At 33.5% G+C, this 27,361-nt stretch overlaps 1 protein-coding gene across 1 annotated transcript in view; it reads right to left on the minus strand.

Moving 5' to 3' along the window:
* Window positions 1-27,361, minus strand: part of LOC143237763 (uncharacterized) — a 214,370-nt gene that overhangs the window by 55,071 nt on the left and 131,938 nt on the right. The gene's annotated exons all lie outside the window — the stretch shown is intronic.

Genomic DNA, 27,361 nt, shown 5'->3' on the forward strand with positions numbered 1-27,361 from the left:
GAACATTTTATGTTAAACGGTATTTAGTAGAATATTTTATGTTAAACGGTATTTAGTAGAATATTTTATGTCAAAGTTAGTTACTGGAACTGGCACGAGGGCGCTGTCAGGATGGAACTGGAATCGAGTGCTATGTCATAACTAAAATTTTTTAAAATAATTTTATCGAAACTGTGTTGTTTTAGCGAAGTTAGTTAGTAAATTAGAATATTAAAAAAGAAATACATAAGCCAGAAAGAAATTGTTTTTTTGTATATGTACACAAGGTTTATCTTCCCTTTCTGTTTTTAATTCTTAGGCAGACAGTCAACAACCGCCACCATTAATTTTTGGGATACTTCTGTATAACTGAATAGTGGGATTTGTTTGTTATCATTTTAACGCATTCAAGTCCCTAAAGTGAAGAGAATAACTTTTCTTTTAGCAATAGAATGTCAACCTTGAACCTGCATATTAATAGTATAGCATGTTAACCATTGGGAAACACTTAACCCAAAAGATTGTGTGTGTATGTTTCTCTTATAGCAAAGACACATCGGGCTATCTGCTGTGTCCACCAAGAGGAATCGAAACCCTGATTTCAGCGTTGTAAGTCCGTAGACTTACTGCTATTCTAGCAGGGGACCAACCCAAGAGATAAAATAAGAACTAACCGGCTCGCTTTTCAGTAAAAATGTCAGATAGGATAATTAAAAATACGGATGATAAACCTTAGCTGAAGGTTATATATAATAAAAATGTGGTTGTGTCAGATAACACTTATAAGTTATTTAACCTAATCTGAATAAAGTTATGTTAAACAGTTTTAAAATGCTGAATTTTGTACATAGCAATCAACGTTTCGTTATAAAATATACATAATAAAGTTTGGTTTTAATTTCGCGTAAAGCTACAGAGGACTATCTGCGCTAGCCGTCCATAATTTAGCAGTGAAAGACTAGAGGGAAGGCAGCTAGTCATCATCGCCCACCACCAACTCTTGGACGATTCGTTTACTAACGAATAATGGGTTTGACCGTCATAATATAAGGCCATCACGGCTGAAAGGGCAAACGTTGGTGATGGGGTTTCGAATACTTGACATGTAGATTGCGAGGTGAACGCTCTAACCATCTGGCAATACTTGGCCCACATCTAATTTGTTCTTATAAAATCAGTCAGTTAGTACCACTTAATATTAGGAAAAAAGTAAGCTATATGACACTGAATGAAATTGTTCCGACGAAGCTCGTAACTTTGCAGTGTACTAACAGATTAGAGTTAATGCGTCTCATAGCTTTACAGTGCAACAACAAATCATCACAGTACCATAATGAAACTCTTGCTAATATGTATGATACGAGAAAAACCTTTTTATTATGCGATGTGCGATCCCAACTTTGCAAAATCTGTATCCTGTGTGTATGTAGATTTGTAATAGGGGTCACGATTTTCCCGTTTCGTCTTCGTTTCCTGTCACGGATAACTTTTTTTCTCTATTTGAATGTGTAGAAAAAAAAAGGTGCAGCTGAATTTGCTGCGCGTAGTGGAGCAAAACGAAGGTTAAGAGGTCACACACAGATTCATCGCTTACGAAGTTATAAGGAGATAAATAATGTGAGAAGCAGTTCTGTATTATCAATTTTCAGGTATCTACCGAGTATTCAAGTGAAAACTGTCATTTGTGGACAGAAATTGAAAAAAAATAAATAAAAATGTTCTTAAAGCGGTGTTATTTGTTTACAGACACGCAAGGTGTAGGTATGAGGTCATGAATACGTCACACGCGGATTTAATTATTTTTCCCATGAATTTACAAAGTTACAAAGAGATAAATGGTATCGTTGCTTATGCACGTTGTTCACCAATAGCTAAGAGTAAATGTCTTTTGTCTTTGGACAAGAAAAAACATCGCTCATAGCCACCCTGTACTGTCTTCCCTACTAATTGCTTGCACCCCAAATGAGCACTGGCATCACAGGTGATTGGCTCGTTTAGGTTAATACGTCTCTTATTTTAGACTCTAACAACAAGTTAAGGTTAATATATTTAATCTAAATCGAAGTTCGGTAATACACTGTGCGTGATTACTCTTCAAATAATTCGTAGTAATATATTAACGTGAACTATGGCTTAGTTACGTTGACAATGCTAGTCTAATTTATTATATATATACATAGAATAGTAGTCATGATTCAAAAGCTATGGATTTTAACGGATTTATAATAAAGATTAAATATGGTACGCGAGACATAGAGTCAACAACATTGTTTTATTTATTAATGAAATAGAACAGAAAATGAACATAATATGTTTGGTAACGAAAGCAGATTTGTAAGTTGTTAAATATCTTTAGTCTAGAACAAAAGTTTTGCTGAAGAGAAACAAAAACATATATGAAATAAAAGTTCATATGATTCCCAACAAACACAGAGTTTTTCATAATAAATTGTTTGTGATTTAGTATTGATTAGCAAATGTGTTGTACAAGAGCACTAGTAAGTCTCAACCAAGTTCAAAGAACAACGATACAGTTACACTGTTAAAGCAATTCCTCCAACACAGGCTATCCTGGATAAGTACTTACAGAAATATGTATCATGATATATGCTGTTGTGAGTTAGTTACTGGCGCCACCACAAGCCATGTTTGAGGGCTAGGGATGAACCAAGTAGCCCTCAAAAGAACATATTTAGACATCACAACCAGTGACACGAACATCCTCAAGTGTGGTCCTTAAAGGTGGAAGGTTAACAGGGTGCAAGACAGCAGAGTCCAAATATGTTGGTGATGATTGAAATGCACGGTATCCATATAAATAGAGACGAATGTTCTCAAGAATTCGAAGAAGGCTCGAAAGATTGACACACTGGCTAATAAATGTTTAAGATATATATAGAGAGAGTGTTCGGAAAGTCACTGTGCACTTATATATTTATTAATAGACATGTTTCAATATAGAATACAAGAGGTAAATATGAATGACAATTATAAACAATGTTGAAAGTGACCCCCGTTAGCATTAATACAGGCTTGGATCCTTCTTATTTTGTTTCTAAACATTGCTATCAGTTGCTGGTTTAAAATAGACTGAATAGACATATGATTACAAAACTGCACAGTGACTTTCCGAACACCCTGTACATTACAATGGAATTGTTCAACCATACTATTTTGTGTAAGAACAAAATATTCTTTTTAGGCTTTGTACAGATGTCGTATGCCTCGGTTTTTATTAATTTTAAACTTAATTCAATTACATATTTTACTGGTTAATCAACACAAGTTGTTTGCTTACTGAAGACTCTACACACAAAATAAAGACATACGGTACATGTACTGTAATGAAATAGAATATTACATAATTGTTGGAGTCCTATCTTTCACTATGGTGTTCAATAAACTAGATATGTTTCCTATTCTGAATCTGTAAAAAGAACCTACTTTATTCAGTGACACTCCGTCAAAGTAAGTTTGTTTGTTTATTTTGAATTTCACGAAAAGCTACACGAGGACTCTGTGCGCTAGCCGTCCCTAATTTTGGAGTGTAAGACTAGAAGAAAGAAAGCTGACCATCACTACCCACCGCTAACACTTGGAATACTCTTTTACCAACAAATAGTTGTATTAACAGTCACATTATAACGCCCCACAGTTTGGTGTGACGGGGATTCGAACCCTCAAATTACGAGTCGAGCACACTGACCATCTGGCCATGCTGGGCCGTCAAGGTCCATCCGTTTCATAAAACTTACACAGGTTGAAAGTGCACTTTAAATTATTCATTTAGCTTTTAATTAATTGATAAATAATATTTATACACACATTGCTTTACTTCTAAGGTAAGTACTTGTAGCCATTGGTTAATAATTCATTGGAAAGATACTAAATTATAGGGATTTTATATTAAATACCATATTTGGTTATAACAGACTGCTCATCGTGGTTGTCGACCTTAATGGCAGAGAATGGTAAGATTCACATTTGTACTACATGTTATATTTTTATATAAAATTTTAAATCTTTTTCACATTGGTGGTGAATCACTTTTAAACGAAATAACGCTAGTTTTTGTTTGAGAACAAAACTGTCTATTTCACGTGTTCCTGGGCTACACTTTAGACAAAATACGCCCAACATCGTAAAAAGATTTGATAATTTACCTAACTTGCGAAAGATAGAAACAGAAGGAAACGTAATATAGTATAAGGTGTGAGACTGAAGATTTTCTACGTTAAATACAGTTTTACCTTGTTGCTAACTTCAAGAATGACTCTCCTTGAAACTGAGTCTGAAATAGAATTGAAAGTATGCATTTATTTTAACATATGTGAAATGGAACAAGAAAAGTTAAGACGTTTTTCAAAACATTTCCGTGATTGTTTGAAACATCAAACGTGCTGAGACAAACGTTAGCATAAAGGATAAGTCTATGTTTGTAAGAAGCTGAAATGTCTTAAAAAATAAGCATCTCGTTTGTTATATATAGGATTCATTAGAAAGCAAGTTTTCGGAGGTAATTTCTGCCTTTATAGCAAGAACTCCCCGTGCTGCGAGAAGTACACGTACGATAATTAACGTTTCATTATTACGAATTACAAAATTTGAATGAATAAGTTATTTTCTATGAACCACCCTCGAAAGGAGCTGAAAAAAAAAAAATTATTACCTAAAAAATATATGACAAGACCTATTATAAAATACTTTGCTTGTCCTCTCAGGACAGTTTATCTTGTCAGGAAATACTTTTTATCTTTATAATAATGCCAGTACATGTCGTAACTTAAGAGTATTCTCTTTTCATATTATTTATCCCTGGCTATTGTGATTTTATTTGTCGTCTCTTAAAAGAGATTACAGAGACTTAGATTATTTTTCTTTCTACTGGTATTCAGTTCGCGATTTAAATACAGTTAAGTGACAAAAATCGCAGATTTTATGTTGAAGTCAGCTGCGAAAAGGAACTTGGGCATAGGAGGAGCATACGGTCCTTGTAATGTTGGCTGCAAATCTGAAACGTGTCACAACCACACGAGTTGACGCAGTAGGAATAAGAAAAGTAATCCATAAGCATTAGTACATATAGGCGTGCTCATTTACTTTAATGAACACCAAGTTTGGATGGATAAATAATATTTAAATCACGTTTATGTTAGACATTTTATTGACTCGAGAGAGAAAAATCAGAAGCCATAATTAGCCGACTTGTGGTTCAAAATATACTAGTTGGGGTTGGGTTCAGAAGCCAGGTAATTATAATGTCATTATGGTAAATATTAATTAAGTTTTAAACTTTACGAGTAAATGGTGGAATTTTCGAAATTATTGTGTGTCTCAAATAAAGAAATCTTGCAAAGGTTAAAAGTATCTGTGGAGCGTAAGTGACATTTGAGAATGTTGTTCATAGGCAAAGATAAAAAAAAAACTTTAAATATCAATTGTAGACCATCTTTGTTTCTTTCTGCTTATATTGTGCATTATGTCGTAGCTTTAAGATAAAGCTTGGTCTTGGTATATTAACGTTCGCAAGGTACAAATACCAAGTTCAAGTGTATTTAGTTGTAATAGCAACATGATGAATGTTTTATCTTTTATGATTTTTTATACATTTCTTTAAAAATGTCTCTAAACGCCCTTCCCCCAATGGTACAGTGGTACGTCGGCGGAATCACAACGGTAGAAATACCCGGCAGGGCCAGGTAGTTAAGGCGCTCGAATCGTAATCTGAGGGTCGTGGTTTCGAACCTCCGTCACACCAAGCATGTTTTCCCTTTCAACCGTGGGGGCGTTATTATGTGACGGTCAATCCCAATATTCGTTGGTAAAAGAGTAGCCCAAGAGTTGGCAGTGAGTGGTGATGACTAGCTGTCTTCCCTCTAGTCTTACACTGCTAAATTAAGACGACTAGCGCAGATAGCCCTCGTGTAGCTTTGGGCGAAATTACAAAAACAAAATAACAAACAAGCGCAGATAGCTCTCGTGTAGCTTTGCGCGAAATTAAAACAAACAAACAACCGCAACGCTAGAAATATCTTTTTGATTACCTTGGTGGGCAAAGCACAAATAGTCCATTGTATAGCTTTGTGCTTAATTCCAAATAATCAAAATAAACTCTAAAAATGCACCAATAAACTTTACAAAAGACATACTTTTTTACAGGTAACAAAATGTACTCTCCCATTATTATTCCGATTTTCTTATGAAATAATCGTTCATATTGAACAATAATAAAATGCTGTTTTCACGTACAAAAGTTTGTCAAAATAAAATAATGTAAGATTGTGTGTTTTCTTATAGCAAAGCGACATCGTGCCATCTGCTGAGTCCACAGAGGGGAATCAAAAATAATATAAGAAAGATAAAACCTTATAATTTAATTTTAAAGTTATTTTGAATTTCACAAAAAGCTACTCGAGGGTTATCTGCGCTAGCCGTCCCTAATTTAGCAGTGTAAGACTAGAGGGAAGGCAGCTAGTCATCACCACCCACCGCCAACTCTTGGGCTACTCTTTTACCAACGAATAGTGGTATTGACCATTACATTATAATGCCTCCACGGCTGAAAGGGCGAGCATGTTTGGTGCGACTGGGATCGAACTCGCGATCCTCGGATTACGAGTCGAACGCCTTAACCCACCTGGCCATGCCGGGCCTTTAACTTTAAAATACAGTGATTGTTTCTGTTTATTTTTGTCATTTAAAAGTTTTAAAATGATATTTCGATTGAGTTTGCTAAGATATTCAAGGAATGTTAAAATACAGCAAGTTTTGATAACATATTATACTGTACTGTTGTTTTTAGATGTTTAGCGTATGGGTATTTCAGAATATTCTGACAGTAAAATATAAAATTACATAGTTTATCATATAGACAAATGTATCAAGATAACGTAAGTATCTAAACAAACGACACTTAAAAACATTCCAAACAACTAAGCCAGAAAGAACTGACAACAAAAATTATGATACAAACTAATACGTAGTGAAAAAAGTGTCCTGTTCAGAAAGGCATCAATGGATAAACACAGCGGTTATGATAAGCCGTCTATCAGGCTTAACTCGTGAAACGATAACTAGATACACGTGTGAACGCTGTTCAGTCTTGTTACATTCCACATCTAAAACTATTACTCACCAACTGTAGTTTCCAGATGGATCAGCTGTAAGTTTATATACTTACAATGCTAAAATCCAGAGAATGCAGATTGTCCATTGACTACCAGCAGGCAGTTGTTGTAAGATAGATACTGCTAGTAGCACATGGAAAGAAGAAAAATACATTACCATAAATAGACCACTTGGTGAGGTAAGTAAAACGTTTCTTGAAATTATTATTTCAGCCTCTATATAATCCACATACTTGTATAAAAAGCATAATGCACTTTAAGATGTTAGGTCTATAATCTATACTGTTTGAAAGGCTGGGCGTAGCTAAATGATTGGTATGGGTACGCCATAAGGTGATGGTCAAATCATAATATTTGGTTAGACAAGATTAACCCAAGAGTCGAAGATGGCTGCTGTTGACTGTATGCATATCGCGCTGGACTATTTGCTTAAACTTATGGACAGCTGCGCGCAGATAGAGCTGTACGTGTTGTTTTCCGCGAACATTATGAAACAAAGAAAAATCTTCTGACTGATGCAAGAACAAAAAATATATGCTTCAAATTTAAAACACTAATAATTATAATACACTCTTCTGTCCTTTCTTTTAACTAAGTTATATTTTAGCTTTCTTATGATTGTAGTATGTACGATTCGTTTATTTGTCTTTTATATTTTTGGCCTAGTTTCCAGAAGTATATATATTTAATAAAATAGCACATTCATAAAGTATCATGCAAGACTTTATGTATACATGTGGTTCTCCACGAAAAATAAAAGTGTAATTTCTATTCACATCAACAATTACATTTACGTGTCCCTCCTGTTATATCCACAGTAAATCACTGCTTTCTTTGAATATTACACATCATATAATTTTATCATGCTATTGTAGTTAAGATATAAAGAATTTTTGTTTCTTTGTAATGGTTACAATACATAAAAAGTTGCATATATGTAAGTTATTCCCAATATTACTTTTCGAAGGTTTGGCATGCCTAAGTCGTTTGCGCGTTAGATTATGAATCTTATTGTCCAAGGCTCGTGTCCCTTTGTCACCAAATTGTGCTTCTTACTCAGTTCGGGGCCGTGGGTGCGTGATAAGTGGAACAGTTCAATACCAAGGGTAAGTGAAGGGTGCTGTTGACTTTGCACTTTCCTTCTAGTTTGTCAATCTGAAGTTAGTGACAGCTTTTTTGTAGAAAATCCCGCATGTAGCTTTGCGTGGATAAACAAAACAAACAAATAATAACTACTTATGAATAATTCATGTAAAAATCATTTTTGGAATTCTTTACGTATGTTTGTTTTTGTTGCACTTTTTGAATTTCGCGCAAAACTACACGAGGGTTATCTACGCTAGCCATCCCTAATTTAGCGGTGTAAGACTAGAGAGAAGGCAGCTAGTCATCACCACCCACCGCCAACTCTTGGGCTTCTCTTTTACCAACTAACAGTGGGATTGACCGTCACGTTATAACGCCTCCATTGCTGAAAGCGCGATCATGTTTGATGCAATAGGGATTCGAACCCGCGACCCTCAGATTACAAGTCGAACGCCTTAACCCACCTGGCCATGCCGGGCCCCTTTACGTATGTTTGTTTGTTTGTTTTGGAGTTTCGCAAAAAGCTACTCGAGGGCTATCTGTGCTAGCCGTCCCTAATTTAGCAGTGTAAGACTAGAGGGAAGGCAGCTAGTCATCACCACCCACCGCCACTTCTTGGGCTACTCTTTTACCAACGAATAGTGGAATTGACAGTCACATTATAACGTCCCCACGGCTGGGAGGGTGAGCATGTTTGGCGCGACCGAGATGCGAACCCACGATCCTCAGATTACGAGTCGCACGCCTTAACACGCTTGGCCATGCCGGGCCCTGTTTACGTATGTAATAATCCACTTAGCATTTCATTATAAATACGCCTTTGCAAAAAGTATCGCAAGTTAAATTTTATTTACAATTAATTAATTAATACAGCATGAAGCTGATTCATATTTATGGTTTTCAACTGAAATAAATGAACACATTTTGATCTTTTGAGCAGGAAAAATTAGTATTAAAATTAATGAAAAGTTTATTTTTAAGTAATTGTTATGAAATAATTATAAGTGAATGTATCAGACACACAAATTTAAAAAAAAAATGAAATTAACATAGTATCCATCAACGGTAATTTAATTATTTATTCAATAATCAAAATTCAAATGTTTCGCTTATGTAAATGACTAATGTGGTTACAGTATACTTAGAAAAATTGTGATAGTCTCCTACTTTTGGCACTGGGTACTTCGCTGTAACGTGTGTAACGGATTTACTGTTATGTACTTATTTTAATATTTATGTCATTTTGATGCATGTAATGTATATTATTTAATTGGTGTTGCGCGAGTCCCGCCTGTTTTCTAAATTTGTAGAAGATTCCTCGAGCGTAAAAAGCAACAATGTACAATGTATGTAAAATGTTCGTGATTGCCAGTATTGTTACCAAGCAAACTTTCTAGATCTTTGCCTGAAAGTTTACAAATCGACGCGCCAAGAGACAAAATATTGCTTGGTCTTCTATAGTCAGTTTACTATAAGCCTCGGAAGCTATAATTGTTATTAGCGTTTATTAACCGGAAAATTACAGGTATTTGTCCAGGAGCGTTTATAGATTTCAAACATTATAAACCATTCAACTTCAAAGAATTAATTTCAGACGATAGTATTTCCACGATTATATCAGTTATTGTCGTCGATGAAAACTTACGTGCAGTTCAAGCTAGCGAGCCGTCAATAAGAGTGTGCAGATTTATCTATAAATAATTAATTCGCTCTCCGCAAACGTCGATAAAACATTCAGTTCCAGACCAGATATAAATCTTAGTATTGTTTGTAAGTTTGTAAAACTCTTGTATATAAATCATTATTTGTAATAACTACTTGTAATACCCGTTACTATAAATTGTAATTTTTATATTAAAATATATATGTGTTGACAAAGAAAATTGTGTGTATTAATCTTATTGGCAAACATCATAAATTAACATTTAATTATCTTATAAATCAAAACTACAATTTCCGACAATTTGAAATCTTAATACTTAGTGTACGTAACATAATAAATGGGAGACTCGTCTGGGATAAATCATAATACGTAATACGTGATACATTTTCAGGTATAAGAAACTACGTTATAAATGCACTTTAAGAGCAAATACGGACACGCAGATGGTGTGGGTGCGAAAGCAATGCTTTGCTGCGAGCTTAGCTGACTATAAAAATGGTACTAAAATACAAACATTAACGAATTCATGCAAGTTGTACATTTTTAAAATTTACTGCAGTTTCTTAAGCTGATGGGATGGCTTTGACCAGTTACAATAATGACTGATGAATCGATACTTGAGCTCAGACCTAATAAAATATATCTATTTCAACTAGAATTGTTTGATTTTGTTGATATTTTGTCTTTATCATTCTATTCCAGTGCCACTAGGGGAACAAGCGAGATTTAACCCTTTTACTGGGAAGGCGAAAGATCCATATTGTGTGTAATCTCTACTTATGTATGGATGGATGGTCAAGATGAAAAGAAATGAATTTTTCTATTCATAACAAACATACCCAAAGTAATCTATTATGAAGTTTATTAAGTGTGCCCCATAGATTGGTAATCTGTGTGATAGTAAATCACAATATGATTGATAATAATTAGTTGCAATTCTTTCATTACTATCCCACTCGTACTACATAAATACTTCTAGTCAAACGCTCAAAATCAAATTTGTTAATTAGAAAACATAATATTAATTATGAAGCCGTACATTTTCTATTCCCAAATACAAACATTCCGTACAAGCTATACTTCATATGTTTTCTTCTCATCGCTCATTGGATGTGTCCATATTACACAGTTTTGAGAACAGAGCTCATAAGCTCTCTCCCGGTTTTCCACAAGTACGTTTCTAGAAGCCTAATCTGAACATTTATTTAACTATGTTGCAAATTCAAAACGTCCTTTCCTAACCCTTACATGAAAAACTACTCGAGGGCAATCTGCACTAGCGATCCATTCGTTATTTGGAAGTGATAAACTAGAGAGAAGGCAAATAGTCAACATCACCCACCGCCAACTCTTGGGCTACTATGTACCAACGAATATCGACTGTAACAATATGACGGCCTCACATTAGAAAGAGTGAACTTGTTCGGTGAAGGGTTTCTGTTGCAAGTCAACCATTCTAACCACCAGGCTATGCTAAGCCACCATTGGAAAGTCAGGTTACCAATTTACAATATAACAGAATATTTCCAAAACTATTACTATTACATCTTACTTGAATTTATTTATTATTTTTAGTTCTTTATTTAATAAGACTAAATAAAGAATAATTTGATTGGTTTGGGTTAAATTTATTATATTATTTCACTAGTTATTCCAAACTTAACAAATTCTAATTACATAATAGAGCATGACGTTAAAAGTTATTAAATTAATATCTTGCAATATTATTATTTGTTATATTTTCTATTGTTGTCATTTTATTATACTTTTTAGTATAATCAGTTATTGAACTGAATATTCATTTTTTTAGTTTATTATACAGTTTTCAACAATTTATCAAATTATTTCTTTCGGTTACCTGGTTTGGCAGTTAGTAACTTCTTTATATACACGACTTAAAATTCTCTAACTTAACCGCTATTACATTATTTCAGTAAATTTAATTATAGGTTTCATATTTTGCACTCCATTAAGCCAGTGCTCTTTTGCTGTTGTTTGCGTACAGAAATATTGTTTTTACACAAGTTTCGTTATCTGTTGTGTACAAAATCATCGTTAAAAATAATAATAGCAAACTAGGGAATAAATACAAGCTAATTATTATGGGTTTCATTTTTCTAAAGTATTGATGTATAACAGTTAAAGTTATTAAGAAAGTTTCTCATATTGTCTTACGGCCTGGCATGGCCAAGCGCGTAAGGCGTGCGACTCGTAATCCGAGGGTCGCGGGTTCGCGCCCGAGTCGCGCTAAACATGCTCGCCCTCCCAGCCGTGGGGGCGTATAAAGTGACGGTCAATCCCACTATTCGTTGGTAAAAGAGTAGCCCAAGAGTTGGCGGTGGGTGGTGATGACTAGCTGCCTTCCCTCTAGTCTTACACTGCTAAATTAGGGACGGCTAGCACAGATAGCCCTCGAGTAGCTTTGTGCGAAATTTCAAAAAACAAACATATTGTCTTATTAAATTACAGCTATTTGTTAAATAGTTTGACATCTGATCTATTAGCTCCCATCAGAGTGAACTTAAAAATTCCCACTACTGATTCTACAGATATTCGGTAAATTATGCCTCAAGTAATTTATCTTTCATGTCGAAGTAAGCAGCGATACACAGTCGAGAAATTACTTTATGACTACCATTTGATTTAGAGAAATACACAGATATTTGTATTCACTTGTTTCATGACTTCTAAAGGATTTAGTGGAAGAACCTTGGCATAATATTCATGTAGGCGGTTAGTGTATTTATGTTTAGGATGTGTGGGTTTAAAGAGTAAGCAACTGGTACGTTATAAGTTTTAATAACCTTTACATTTCTTTTTTTTATCCAGTCTACTTCATTAAATTCTACTAGTTCTAATTCAAATGATATTTTAGGGTTTGATTGAACTTTAACTACACTTGTAAGGATTACTTTGAATTACTGGCTTAGGAAGTTAACTAAGGAAAAAAAATCATAAGCTGTTGTTTTTTTCAGCGTAAAATTGCAAAACAAATACCAGTGCTGTGTCTGTTGCGCGGATCAAGCCCCGAATTTTATAAATGTTATAACCCCTAAAACTTAATGTTGAGCAACAAGAGGGAAGGTCTCCTAAGTTGGTTGAACCTTTGACAGCATCATTAACAGCTGCTGATTCAATGAAGTTTAATCCTTATATGTTTAACGTTTCTAATATATCAATTCATAAAGCCACGTTTTTAATTAGGGTTACCTTCATTAATGGAAGGGTGGCATGTGATATTGTTTCATTTATGACCTATATGTTGTCAATTTTCACTTGTCTAGTTTGCTTTTGTTATTTTAAAGAAAAGTCACCACAGGAAATCGAAACCCGAATTTTAGAGTTTTAAGTCCGCAGACACGCTGTTGTCTAACCGAGATAATCAATAATTACTAACAAACTAAGAAATGTAAGCTCTAAGAAAACTGTAAACTTTAAATATATATATAATAGTACTGTCTGTTTTATTTCCTTGTACCTACTGCGCTGGGTGAGGATGGATCTTAATAAAAACTGTTCATGCTGGGGTTCTTAGAAATTTTCAATTTTGCGTTTTGCAGTTTTTTTATGAGCGTTTTTACGTTCTTGAGCATCACTTCACTTCCTGTAAATGAATATTCACCAAATTTAGTATCGTGTCTTGCGTTCATGCTGAGATGCATGCATATTTGCGGCTTCACATCTTGTGTTTTATAGGCATTTTGTTATACAAATACAAATAAAAGAAACATTTTGTATGCGCTTAAATAATCGCACATTAATCATAAATTTACATGAAGGACTGTTTCTAATTTTACGTTTTTAAATAAGCGCTTTGTAAACATAGAAATGCGTCTGTACCTCAACTGTCTCATTGAAAAAATATTATTTTAATGTAAGCGTTTATACTTTGATATCAAAAGGCAGGTGTCTAAATAAAATACTATAAATAATGTTGTTTCATATTGAATACACGGGCAGTGAATGTTTGAGAAAGATATTAGCAGTATTTTTCGTGTTGTGTATCATTATAACACATACTTCGGTGGAAAAATTAACCACATTTTACGTTTAATAAAAATTTCAATGTTAATATTCTGTGATAAATATTAAAATTATAATGAAATATATGTCGGTGTTTTTGAAGTAAGGATGCACTTCATTTTACTTCAAACACATTTGTTTTACTGTGTTTCTTGTGTACAAGTTCAGGTTTTTCTGTAGCATATTTATAACCTTATATGTTTTATAAAGTTTGAAATCAAATAATTAAATCCTGCGTGTAAACTTGTCCTTAATGATGTAGATTAGTCATGACGAGAAAGTATTTGTTTGACCAACTGTATGTTCTACCTATTGGTTCTCGGCTCAGCTCTTTACTTTGAATCCGTAGACCATCTAATTATTGTTATTCCACATGGACAACAACTGTTGTGGCATGCTGAAAACTAGGCAGATCTTTGTTCGAAAAACCGAGAACAACCTCCGAATTATGAAGATGTTAAGAAACGGGCACTTTTCAGAACTTAATCTTATGTGTTTTAAAGAGAATTTCATCGTACTTTCAGGTATCGTGCATTAAACAAAAATAGTATATATTAATTATTTATTTCAAAAAGAAATTACATGTTTTCATTTGATCATATAAGACGAAGACAACACACGACAGTAAAGCTCCACGATAAAAAACAACAAATTGTTATTTCGTATCTACCAAAGTATGAATACTTTATTTAGCAGCAGACAAACGATAGTGTCATTGGAAATGAATATAAATAGACCTGAACAGTATACAAGGTGTGAAAATACTGAAATAAAAGTTTACAAGTAATCATAATTATTCATTAACCACTATAACGTTGGAAATCACTCCGAGGTTCTCAAATAAAAGAAGAAATCTCAGAAGATCGAGCAGAGTCGTAACGTACAATTCTTCTGTGTACATTGAAAGGCAAAAAAAAAAAAGTTAACAGTTTTCGCTCACATTCAGAATACATTTCAAATTCATTGCTATAAAGGAGGGAAGAACTTCATATCGATGGGTCGTTCCGTAGTGTTGCTTTGCTCACTGCTTAGCTGCAGCATTATTATTCAGCACGTTCAAAACCTATAAAACCCAGGCCTTAAAATTCAAGAATACAATCTAACGACAACATTTTCTATAATAATAATATAGTAAGTGCTCCAATACAGTCGTTCCTTGAAGACAATGAAAGGAAACTTGAACTTCCCATGCTTATTGTTACTTGGTGCAATAAACATGTACTGCAGAATCTAGCTCAGTGATTTAATGTCTAAAAAAGTTACACCTAAAATTTGATCAAAGTGGGCTAAGTGTGTGAATGCACACTATTATAATTAACATCTTTTTTCTCTCTCTCTATAAGTGGTATAACGCATTTCTCTTTTTGTGATAACACTATGTAACACAAATTTTGTTCCTGGATAATATGTGTTATTTCTTAATTGCTTATGTTGTAAAAGTACAGAAAATGGCCATTATTTCCTTCAAACTTTGGTTTTGTGACCTGGATAATGAAATTTAAAAATTAACATATTTTCTATGTAAAAACAGGTAAATTTGCACATTTTCATTTGCATAAGGTCTGAATAAAACAATATATACATCAAGATTTACATGTATTTAGAATGTTTAGAAGTGAGTAGTTTATCGAGATTTGCAACTGTAATGTAAATCAGCCCCCAAATATAGTCTCCCACTATGTTTTCGTTATACACTCCCAGGTCACAAAAGCTAAGTTTGAAGAGAAAAACAGGTCTTTTCCATTTACTTTAGACATAAACAATTGAGAAATAACACTTCTGCCCAGGAAGAAGAACAAGTAAAAATTTTGTTGCGTATTGTAATCCTTATTACCATTTTTACATACGTTTGAAACAAAAAGAGTTTTGTTTTTTAAATTCAATCGTTAATAAAGCACGTCACCTTTATTGGGAAACACTTTCATTTTCATACGAATTTAGTTGATAAACGTTGTTACTTCACTGTTATTCATATAGTTTGTTTTGTTGTTGCTTATGGGGAACTGATAAGATTATTAGCTGCTCCTGTTCCTTAGGGTCAGAACAAAAATCGCACTACTTTCTGGTGATAAAGTATGGTTACTACTTAAAAGGTATATAATTAACATTTCCATTCTAAGCATTCAAAATGGAAAAATATTTATCATGTTAAGAACAAATAATGTATTTTAGGGTTCAATATATATATATATATGTTATAAATGTTACTAGTTAAGTAGTTTTAAACACAGTAGAAACCATACTAATTAGCCAGCAATAATAATATTAAAGAACTTAATCAGTTTGCTTACTATAGTTACTGAGGCACCGCCTGTAATTCTTTGTAAACAGTCAATTAGCCTTAACTCTAGTTCCCTCTGGTAGCAGGGAATGTATGTTTAGTGTGGGAGGTGGTCAATTAGCTTAACGAATCTCCTTTGGTTACCAAATGTAATATTTAGTATAGAAAGCAGTCAATTAGCTTATTTGTTTCATACAGTGTCTCTAGGCAGCAAAAACTATAATTTTACGTGGTGAAAACATGTTTGTAACGTTCTAAAAGTATTAACTAACATTCCTGGGTACCATTATTAAAAACAAAAATAATATTCAGCAACGAATCACGAATTGTACTGTATGATAAAGTCTTTCGCGTTTACTCTTTAGTTTTAACTGGTGGAACCAACATTAAAATCTCAGACAGCTGTGTTACTTTTATTTTTAATAACCAAGAATTTTAATTAAAACTGACAATGTATAATACAACACCTGTCTAGTCTACTGGCTAAAAAAACAGGCCCAGCTTTGTAAACGCCATATCTCATTACAAGAACTGAAGAAATCCTTCCCTCTAGCTCCTGTATTCAAGCTTTTCTTCGCACGTAGAGTTAATGTTTTTATACATTCTAATTAAGAATAATGTTCGTTTCTCTATCAAAGTAGCTCACTGTCTTAATAAAAAATAAATTCTGCGCATGTTTACGTTGTCCCAATGCTCAGATAAACTGAAAATTACCAAGCTGTGATGTATCAGTCTCTATGTGTTTGCGTGATAGAATTATTGTTTGTTTGATGTTAGTTTTTAAAGAATACTATGTGTACGAAAGACAGAACTAAAACTACTTAGCTCGTGTTTCCAGTGCTTCGACAATATTTTTCAGAAACAACATAATTAAATCTTAGAACTATGTTTCCACTTATGCTTTTCCATGTTCTGTAATTAAAGTTTTAGTAAAACAAAGATTAGGTTCTTTTTTATGCGGTCTCAAGAAGTAAAAAAATCGTATTTCATAAATATAGAATAGTCATTTTTAAGTTTTTGTTAGACAGAATATAAATAAAATGTGTTGTCGTTTTAAAAGATTACACACGATCCAAAATTTTAACAACTTTGTCGTTACGATGGTATTCCAGGAATTTTACTTCCCATCGTCACATTGTACATTTCTGAAATGGTGTTATTCCAAAATCGTTAACTTTGCCTTTGTATTTATCCTTTTTTTTTCTTTGTCGGGAAAAAAAATCACTTACATAAAAATAAAAGGCATTAAAGAAATAAACGATACTTCATTTTCTATGTCGTTGGTGACTTTTGTTTTCCATATGAGTGAAATAATATTTTCTTCAACTGCAGATCCTGATTTAAACCAGTTATAAAACAACAAATTGAGCTTCATACATCAGGTGCTTGAAGAACAACCGTATTACTAAAGTCACTGAGATCATCATCTGTATCAAAGTTTCACAGGTATTAGAAAAAAAAGTGACTTAATCATTGAATATAAACTAAAAACAAGCAGTAGTATTAAGAGGTTAGCATCTTGTATTTAATTTATTCGTGTTTAGCTTATCTTAATGATTACCATGATATATATATATGTATATAGTTCAGTAGGATTCTATAAAGCATGAATGTCATCTGTGTGCTTGTATATCCTCTTTTCACTTTTTAATCGATCTCAGTCAAACTTGGCATGTATCCTTAGGTCAGCCTGGAGAATGACAAGGGATTCGACACTTGTGTATAACTCCCAATTTATCCCCATACTCATAGCTCTCTGTGCTGTTCATGCTGTTTTACTGATTTCTATCCAGATTCCTAGAAAACAACCAAAAAGATAACAAAGTCTAGGTTAGCGTTCGAATCGGATTATTCTCTATTATCCGTATGGGTCTCCATGTTGTCCCCGTACTATTCTAAATGGCTTACAAAACTCAAAGGTTCCTGTGGAGTAATATATGACGGTTACGAACCTGGCACATGTGTGCCATTCTTGATTATTGCCGCAAGTTTATAAGTAACGAGAAACTTAAATTTCAAAAAGTTCATCGTAAACTTGAAACAATTCCAGTTATGATCAGAAGATTTCTTTATTTATATCTAAGCACAAAACTGCACAATGAGCTATCTGTGCTTTGTCCACCACGGCTATCGAAACTCAGTTTCCACTGTTATAAATCCGCAAAGATACCGCTGTACTACTGGGAGTGGATCAGGTGGACTCTGAGTGATAAAATTCCTGCTCTGTTGAACACCAAGAAGTTATGGCTACGTCAAGACAAAGCATCAGATCGTGGATCTAAGTCAATAAGATTGTTTCCACAAACAAGGGAAGTGGACAATGAAACTAATATCGAGCTATGTCTTACTTCGCTATACATGTGACGTCGCGTGGCCATGCACTCATTGTCTTTTGTTCACATAACTTGTTAACAGGTAACATTGAAAGACAACTCCCGGCACAGTAGAGCATGGAATTGTTTTTGAGATGGTGTGATTTAAGACTGATCACACCATCCTTAGCAGAAACTTGTTACCATGGGAATGATACAGTTAAATGACAATGGCTGAACTATAACCCAGGGATAAGGAGGGGACAGCATAGGACTTTGAATATTATTCTTATTACGATTAATAACACAGGCCTACGAATGTAAACTTCATCAAAGTTATTTTAGTTTTATTAATGTTGAACAGAAGCTAAAAGATTCTTCCAAACATTAAATATAACATGATAAGTGTGTGTTTTCTTATAGCAAAGCCACAAAGGGCTATCTGCTGAGTCCACAGAGAGGGAATCGAACCCCTGATTTTAGGGTTGTAAATCCGTAGACTTACCGATGTGCCAGCGGGGGACGACATGATAAATTAACTGCAGTTTTTATAATTCTTATTCTAGATTTGAATATCGATAGAATGAAAATTCTCGTTTACTGGAAAACTGCAGAAGATTTATTTGTTTGTTTCTTTTTAGAGTAAAGCCACATCGAGCAATCTGGTGCGTCTACCGCCAGGAGTCGATCCTCGGATTATAGCGTTGCAAGTCCGTACTCTATCACTGCCTCACCGAGATGGACATTTCGAGAAGAAGCGAACAAAAAATGGCAGATAAGAAAACCAGTGACTCACCAGAGGTCGTAAGCTTCTTCTAAAATGAAAAAAAGTGGAATTATATTTGAAGTATCTGCCATATTTTCGCACGAATGAGAACATGCAGTGTATATCTTTTCAGATACATACACTTATTCAACTTGCGTGCGTGCATGCAAAAACATCTGCACTTCGTGCGTGATATACAGACACGCTGTAAAAAGTAATAAACTAAAATAACCATAATCATAATTAATATCAACTTTTCAGAACGTCTAAGAATGTGTGTACAACTTGATGGGCACAAGGAATTCGGAAACTCAAGAGAGATTGTGAGACAAATAAAGCATATTCTCATATAATTTATTGTGTGTAATATAAAATTAATAAATGCGAAAACAAGTTTTTGATGGAAAAATATTTAGTAAAAACATTTATAAAAATTCCGAGCTCACATAGACACGTGTTTGCAGCTTAGGTGCGACATTGGCAGTCGTATCTTTCGAGTTAGTTACCCATTAATCAACGCTTCGACAAGTTGCATGAACAATTAATATATAAAAAAGTATTATCTTTTTGTTTCAGCGAAAAAAAAAATAACCTTAGCGTTTCACCTTGCAGTTTCCTCTGGGGGTCAATACCATACCAATTCCAATAGTAATCTCAGAACCAATAACAAAAATGTTTAAAAACCAGCAACGAGTTCGTTTCAAGTTATCTTAGATGTAGACTTGTTCCAACAGTTGTATTTGGTGGTTACTAGCGAGCAGTACTAGAGCTATAGCTTACAAGCAGATTGAAACTTATACTCCGATGAAAACGTTAAGCAAAATGTCGACGTGAGAAATTAGTCGTTTTAGGTTCAAACATAGACATATTTCTGGAACATTTCAACTAAAGCTAAATAAAAGCAAACAATTCACAATAATTAATTTCAGAATTATTCCTGTTGAAAACAATAATTAAGTAGAGAAATATCATTCAACACTTATAATGTTTGATTGTATTAGGGCCACATACATCTGTCGTGCCCACACTGTGGACAAGAAGGAGGAGCGAATCCCCGATTTTACATGTCTGTAAATTTACCGCAATTTTATACGGAGGACCTTTTACTGTTAGTTTTAAACACATTTTCTGATAACTAAACATTAAAAATTAAAAATCTGAGCAAGAGAAAGTAAAATTAGCAATTGGTTTCCCTTATGCGTACCAATGTATGAGTAATTAGCCTTAGCTGTGTATTTAAAATTAGAACCGCAATAGTCATATCAATAAAAGTCCTTAGCAATCTTCATGATAACTACAGGTACAAATGCTTAGATTTTAATCTCACAAATGAAACCTAAAAGTAGGGTAATTCTCTACTTTGTGGAATGTTTCACAACTTCACGAACACGAAGTTACTTAATATTTTGCAGTAAATACTAAAACAAACTTAAAGCCTTATTAATTAAAAATTAAAGCTTTCATGTTATACCCAATAACATTTTAATTGAGTAAACATTGGAAGTAGCTCTTCTTTGTAGTATAGAGCTTTGTTGTTCAGCGTGAAGCTACACAATGGTTTGTTTGTGCTCTGCCCACCGCGTGTATTGAAACCTGACTTGTGGCGGCATAAGTCCACATATTTAACGTTGAGCTATCGGAATGGAAGGCGTGAAATGATTATATAGGAGAATATAGAGTTACGTTTAATTTCGTCTTTGTTAAATATGATTACACGTCCCCACGTGAGACATCTGTATTTGTCTACGGACTCAAACCACTAAAAACTGCGTTCCGATACTCATGTTGGGCAGAGCACGGATAGCCCGTTGTGTGGCTTTGTGCTTAATTCCAGACAAACAAACAATGCGATTACACTACAAATGGTATTCACATTATATTCAATTAAGCCTTAAAAGATGGTACAGATGAAGTTAGATCGCATAGGCAAAGGAAAAAAATATTTATTTATGATCAAGATATATGTAATAATAACCGAAAATAAGAAAACTTGACGCGTAAAAGCCAAGTCACTTCATAGCCTGTGTGTTATCTGCGCCAAATCAGTGATGACGAGAAAACCCACTTGTAGAGAAAAATATATATGTAAAAACGGCTGATATGGATAGAGAAAAGTTTTTATGCAGAGGAGCGAACAAAGAAGGTCGAAACGTTATTTCTCAACCCAAACCAGCCGTTTTTACATATATATTTAACTGCGCTAAACTTCACGCGAGATGTACACACCCAGACCTTAACTGGCCACAAGCAAGCTGACGTCACTGAAACTGAACTTCTAACAACTATCCGCAACACTTCTCTTTATCAACTGTACGAAGATCCGTAAAAATTTCCAGTTCATTATGAGTTTCCAAAAATATATCGACCTGAAAATTTAATCAACGTATAATGAATGTTTTCAGAAACTCTAACACTAGTAACATTGACGATGATAACTTTGTTAAAAACAAAGTTGAGAATTCTTTGTAATTTGTTTGGTATGCAACTAATAAAAATAGTGAAACCAATAACAGATAGCATGTGTACAAGTTCAAAAATACAGCATTGTTGGGTGATCACGTGAAATACATACTTTTACCCAGAAAATATCTTCGTGACGAACGGTATTACATGATCAATTTTGTATTTTTTCAGAAGGAATGCTGCCTTACGAAACACGTTTCATATTTATTTTTGCGGCTGCTAAATAATGCAAGGTGCCAGTCATAATAAGCGACTTGCTGTTTATTTAACAAAAATAAAACCGCCTTCACAGAAACGTTGTTCGAAAATATAGTCTTTTTCTTTTTGATTTTTATAGCTCACGATTTATTTGAGCATTTACTTTTCTTTCTATCTTGTGTTTTAGCTATTTTTTCCCCATTGCCTTCAGTTCTTCCTCGCTTTTCGTTGTATTTCACACATTTTAACTATTCGATTTTGTTGTTTTTTTTTCAAAAAATTTTGTGATTTGTTTCGTTTTCTCTCACTTATTCGACTACTTTTCTTCATCTCTTTGCACTTCCTCGATTTCACAGTTGCTGCACTTTTTACAAGTTGTTCACTTTCGCCATTGTTTTTATGTTTATCAATCAATGTTTTAATTTCATTTTTTTTCTCGTTCCTTTTAAACAAAATAATAGTATAAATAAGTTACTAAGAACAATAGGGAGTGGGTTGACCGTATGGTAGAGCTAGAATCCGTGCGATACTATAAAATGTTTACCGTACTTTTAAACTGTAAGTGCGTTATAAGAGTGACAGTAACTACCCTAGCGTGGATGATGAGTGATAAGGAGCTAATAACCGGTTAGTTTTCTTTTTTGGTCAGCAGTTCAAATTATGGAATTTGGAGTATAGCTTTAGTATTTGTTTTGTTTGTTTGTTTTGTTTTTTGAATTTCGCGCAAATCTACTCGAGGGATATCTGCGCTAGCCGTCCCTAATTTAATAGTGTAAGACTAGAGGAAAAGCAGCTAGTCATCACCACCTATCGCCAACTCTTGGGCTACTCTTTTATCAATTAATAGTGGGATTGACCGTCACATTATAACACCCCCACGGTTGAAAGAGCGAGCATGTTTGGTGCAACAGGGATTTGAATCCGCGACCCTCAGATTACGAGTCGAACGCCTTAACCCACCTGGCCATGCCGAGCAATAGCTTTAGTAACGCTACCATAATTATAAATAAAACGATAACCTTTGAAGTGAAAATCAAAAGTAAATTATAAGACAAGGAAATACAAAGTAAAATTAACACAAACGTCTTAATCGTGGAAATCTATGAAAAAAGATTATATAAAAAGGGTACAGAAAACTATTCCAATAAAATGAAATTAATAAGGAATTATATTAATTATATAAGTAAGAACTACTGAATATAAAAAAGAAGTTTGTAATGTATTATTTTAACAATTTACTTTTCTCATTACTTGTTAAAAACATAATTCACACAACGTTGTAATTAACCATTAGATAAAGTCTTACCTTACGTTGCTTTTACCTCAAAAACTTTTGCCTTTGATTTATAATTGGCGAGAATATAAATTCATGGATACACTTTTTAAAGAGTTTATGAATTAAATTACTCGTAGCTGAGATAAATGAACCGTTTGTTTTGTAAAAATGTTCTCTTGAGAACCGACTAAACGTCCTTAGTATAAACAATACTAGCTTGTAAAGATTTCTAGTTAAGTAAATGATTAAAGATTCAAAACTTACAAAATGGCTGCTGATAAGACTAGTGATTAAATAACGTAAGTGTATTCTATTAATAATACATGATCGGTGTTTTAAGATCTCACGGCTCCGATACAAGTGTAAAAACGCTCAATGGAAGCTGGAAGTTAATTTAAAACGATTCTATATATTAATATAAAAGGTATTTTCACTGCAACTTATTGAAACGCTTCATTAGGGCTAATTGGAAAGAAACTAATTCCAAATACGCGTATATTTTATCTTAATTAGTTTATAAAATGGCAGTCACCCAGGGATAAATATATATGTTTCACTGTCGATGGACGACAAGACTTGTAACTGTAAATTACATGTATGTTCATGTTTATTGTATTAGTATATTGGTACTAATCATTGGCGAAAAGATAGGCAGACAGACTGTTGAAATTATATTACATAGAAGACACGTGGAAAGAGATAAATGTAATTACAGAAAGATTATGTAGGTAAACGTACCATATAAGCTTTTATGCCTCGATTCAGACTTGAAGTTTGATCATATGTCTAACGAGTATGTTTGTGAGTTATCTGTTGCGCTACTGTGAGTGTGTTATTAACTCAGATGTAGAAATCAGGTGTAAAATAAACTCAGATGTAGAAATCAGGTGTAAAATAATATGATCTGACTTATTTACAATTATAGAAAGCTCATTTTCGGGGTGAAACTTCTCCACTGCATTAGTAGTAAAAGACGGATAGAAAAGGTTGATAAGTGATTTATAAAATGTGTAAGAAATAGAAAAACAGTGGATGAATGAAAATCTTAGAAATTATATAACGTTCTTAAATGGAAATGTTTTTTATGGTATTTTTTGCATATAATATATCATTAAACAGATGGAAAAGACGGATTAATGAATAGATGGATGCTTACATCATATACGTATATATATGAATACTCTACTCATTCATATATAGATACGTATATGACATAATAGGATGTTAGTGCGCGCTTACATAACGTCAATTGCTTAATTAACAAAGATCACTATGGAGCAATCACAAATGTGTTTCCTTGGAAATATCTTACCTAATAAGCCTAATTTGAGAGGTAATTAATTATTCAGAGTCGTCTGTGAGACGTGTGGCGTGTGTACAGACGATCAAAGTAAAGGACTCATCCGTACCTGTCATGCTACATAACCGACATACTTTACAGTGAAAATAGAACATTCTTTACGCCATTCATAACTCATAAGTAGCAACTTCTGATGCACCTGTTCCTTCTCAGGGTTATTGACTTTGTCTCTAAACTGTTTTTGACAGAAACCAATGCCATACAGATTTTGGAGATGTTTAAGAAAACAAAAACTAGAATTGTAGGCTTAGCCGTTTTATGATTACATGAATATGATACATAGCAGCTAATTAGAAACGATAATGACACTGATAAAGAACAAGGATTTCTTTAATTAATCTATACATATTTCATATGCTATTTATTGACTGTTTCTTTACTGATGACGATAGCTTTTATGAATATATGCAAAGTAAATACAATTTTCCGTATAGGATTGATAACAACGTCCTATTAAATAAGTTTTCGTACCAGCGCTGGTCTCGTAATGTAAATACATGAGTAAATATATGCATATGTGTACACTAACAGCATTGGACAGGTATATCAATCATTAACAATTTTTGTCTTTAATAAATCGAATGTGGATATGAATTTTAAGTATATTTCAAGCAAATAAAAATATACATTTTCCATGCGTTTTACATACAGAAAAGCTACAATGTTACATTATGAAAATATGCATGCCTTGCGAAGTTGTAAAACAATCTAATCTAACAAAATTCCCATTATAATAAAGACAGTGTTTTAAGTAAGTAATCGATCAATTCTAAATAGCTTATTCCAGCTTTTAAGAAGTTTTATAGCTTTACAAAGCAGGGTTTGTAGTACAATCCGATGATGATAATTACCAAAGCCCCTGTACATCTGTTTTATCTGTCTAACAAGCGGCTTCAAATTGAATACAACAGCATAATAAACGAATCTTGAGAAACTTTGGAACTTGATAAGTAAAAAGAAACAGTTTCTGTATTATACACTTAGTTAACATATTAACTCAATATTTTTCTTAATTTTCTGCAAGCCAAGAACGTCTTTGTTGATGGAGAATATTCACAAGGCTGCATTAAGAAAACCTGGAACTAAATTAATAACCCTTATATCTGTTTCAGAGCGCAGGAACTGACTGAAAGTAAAATGTAACATATATTTATAATACTCAGAGAAATTTACTTTTTTGTATAACTAAGTCAACACGAAACAAATTGACACAAAAAATATATACATTTTAAAATCCTACACGAAACACTGTTAATACGAAATACATACATTCTGAGAAATCCTACACGAAACACTGTTAATACGAAATACATACATTCTGAGAAATCCTACACGAAATACTGTTAATACGAAATACATACATTCTGAGAAATCCTACACGAAACACTGTTAATACGAAATACATACATTCTGAGAAATCCTACACGAAATACTGTTAATACGAAATACATACATTCTGAGAAATCCTACACGAAATATTGTTAATACGAAATACATACATTCTGAGAAATCCTACACGAAACACTGTTAATACGAAATACATACATTCTGAGAAATCCTACACTAAATACTGTTAATACGAAATACATATATTCTGAGAAATCCTACACGAAACACTGTTAATACGAAATACATACATTCTGAGAAATCCTACACGAAATACTGTTAATACGAAATACATACATTCTGAGAAATCCTACACGAAACACTGTTAATACGAAATACATACATTCTGAGAAATCCTACACGAAACACTGTTAATACGAAATACATATATTCTGAGAAATCCTACACGAAACACTGTTAATACGAAATACATACATTCTGAGAAATCCTACACGAAACACTGTTAATACGAAATACATACATTCTATGAACTTGCACGACATTCAAACCTTACAGAAACTCTCACGATTCTAAAGACGGTGCTATTAACAACATGATAACTAATCTGTTATTTTTAAATTACTTAGTTTGTCTTTTAGCTAGTTTTATATCTTTACAGTAAAGCGTTTGTAATACTGACAACCTTTTTAATTATTTGTCTCTGCCAAGCGTGCTGTAACGATACAAGTGGTAAGGAGTATATATTTGTTAATTCCTTGTAGACTGAAAACAACTGTAAAAAAAACAAACTTGCAGATTTATTGCTACTACACGCAACAGTAAATCAATTATAGCTACAGTGTAAACCTTCAGGGAAATTCATTAAACGTGAACAAAACAGTTCTTAACAGACATTGTAAGATATTTTAATTTAGACAAAAACGAGGAAGATAAGTAATAATTGGTGGATCAAAGAAGGAACGCAGTGTAAATGTTAGTAATAGCTACAGCTAATTATGTAGTTTCTTTTCTTCTTTATCATTGCTGATTATTAATGTGTTCGCTGTTGTCTTAAAGTCACTGTGATACATTAGAGTCTTGGAAATAATAATCATGGGAAAAGAGAATTCATGGTAAATGTAATATTCGTGTTCATTCTGATTGGTTTGGAATAACAATAATGATGCTGGTTAAAGAATATAATTTTAGTATTTGTAATGCCCTTAAAAGTAGTGCTTAGAGCCGTGGGCTGCTCAATATCATTTCAGAAGGGCCACTGTTCGCCACTGTTTAAATTGAGGGTTGGTTAGTAATAAGATTTAAGTATACACTGGATGTTACTTTCAGTCCAAAATGAATCTAAGAACTCTTTCCTATGCCACGATAGCGTTTCTCTTAATGTTGCAGAACCTCCAGCAACTTGTATCATTGTATCAATACAGGTGGCCCAGCATGGTCAGGTGGTTAAGGCACTCGACTCGTAATCCAAGGGTCACGGGTT

This window comes from Tachypleus tridentatus, chromosome 13 (assembly GCF_004210375.1).
Source record: "Tachypleus tridentatus isolate NWPU-2018 chromosome 13, ASM421037v1, whole genome shotgun sequence".
Lineage (NCBI taxonomy): Eukaryota > Metazoa > Arthropoda > Merostomata > Xiphosura > Limulidae > Tachypleus > Tachypleus tridentatus.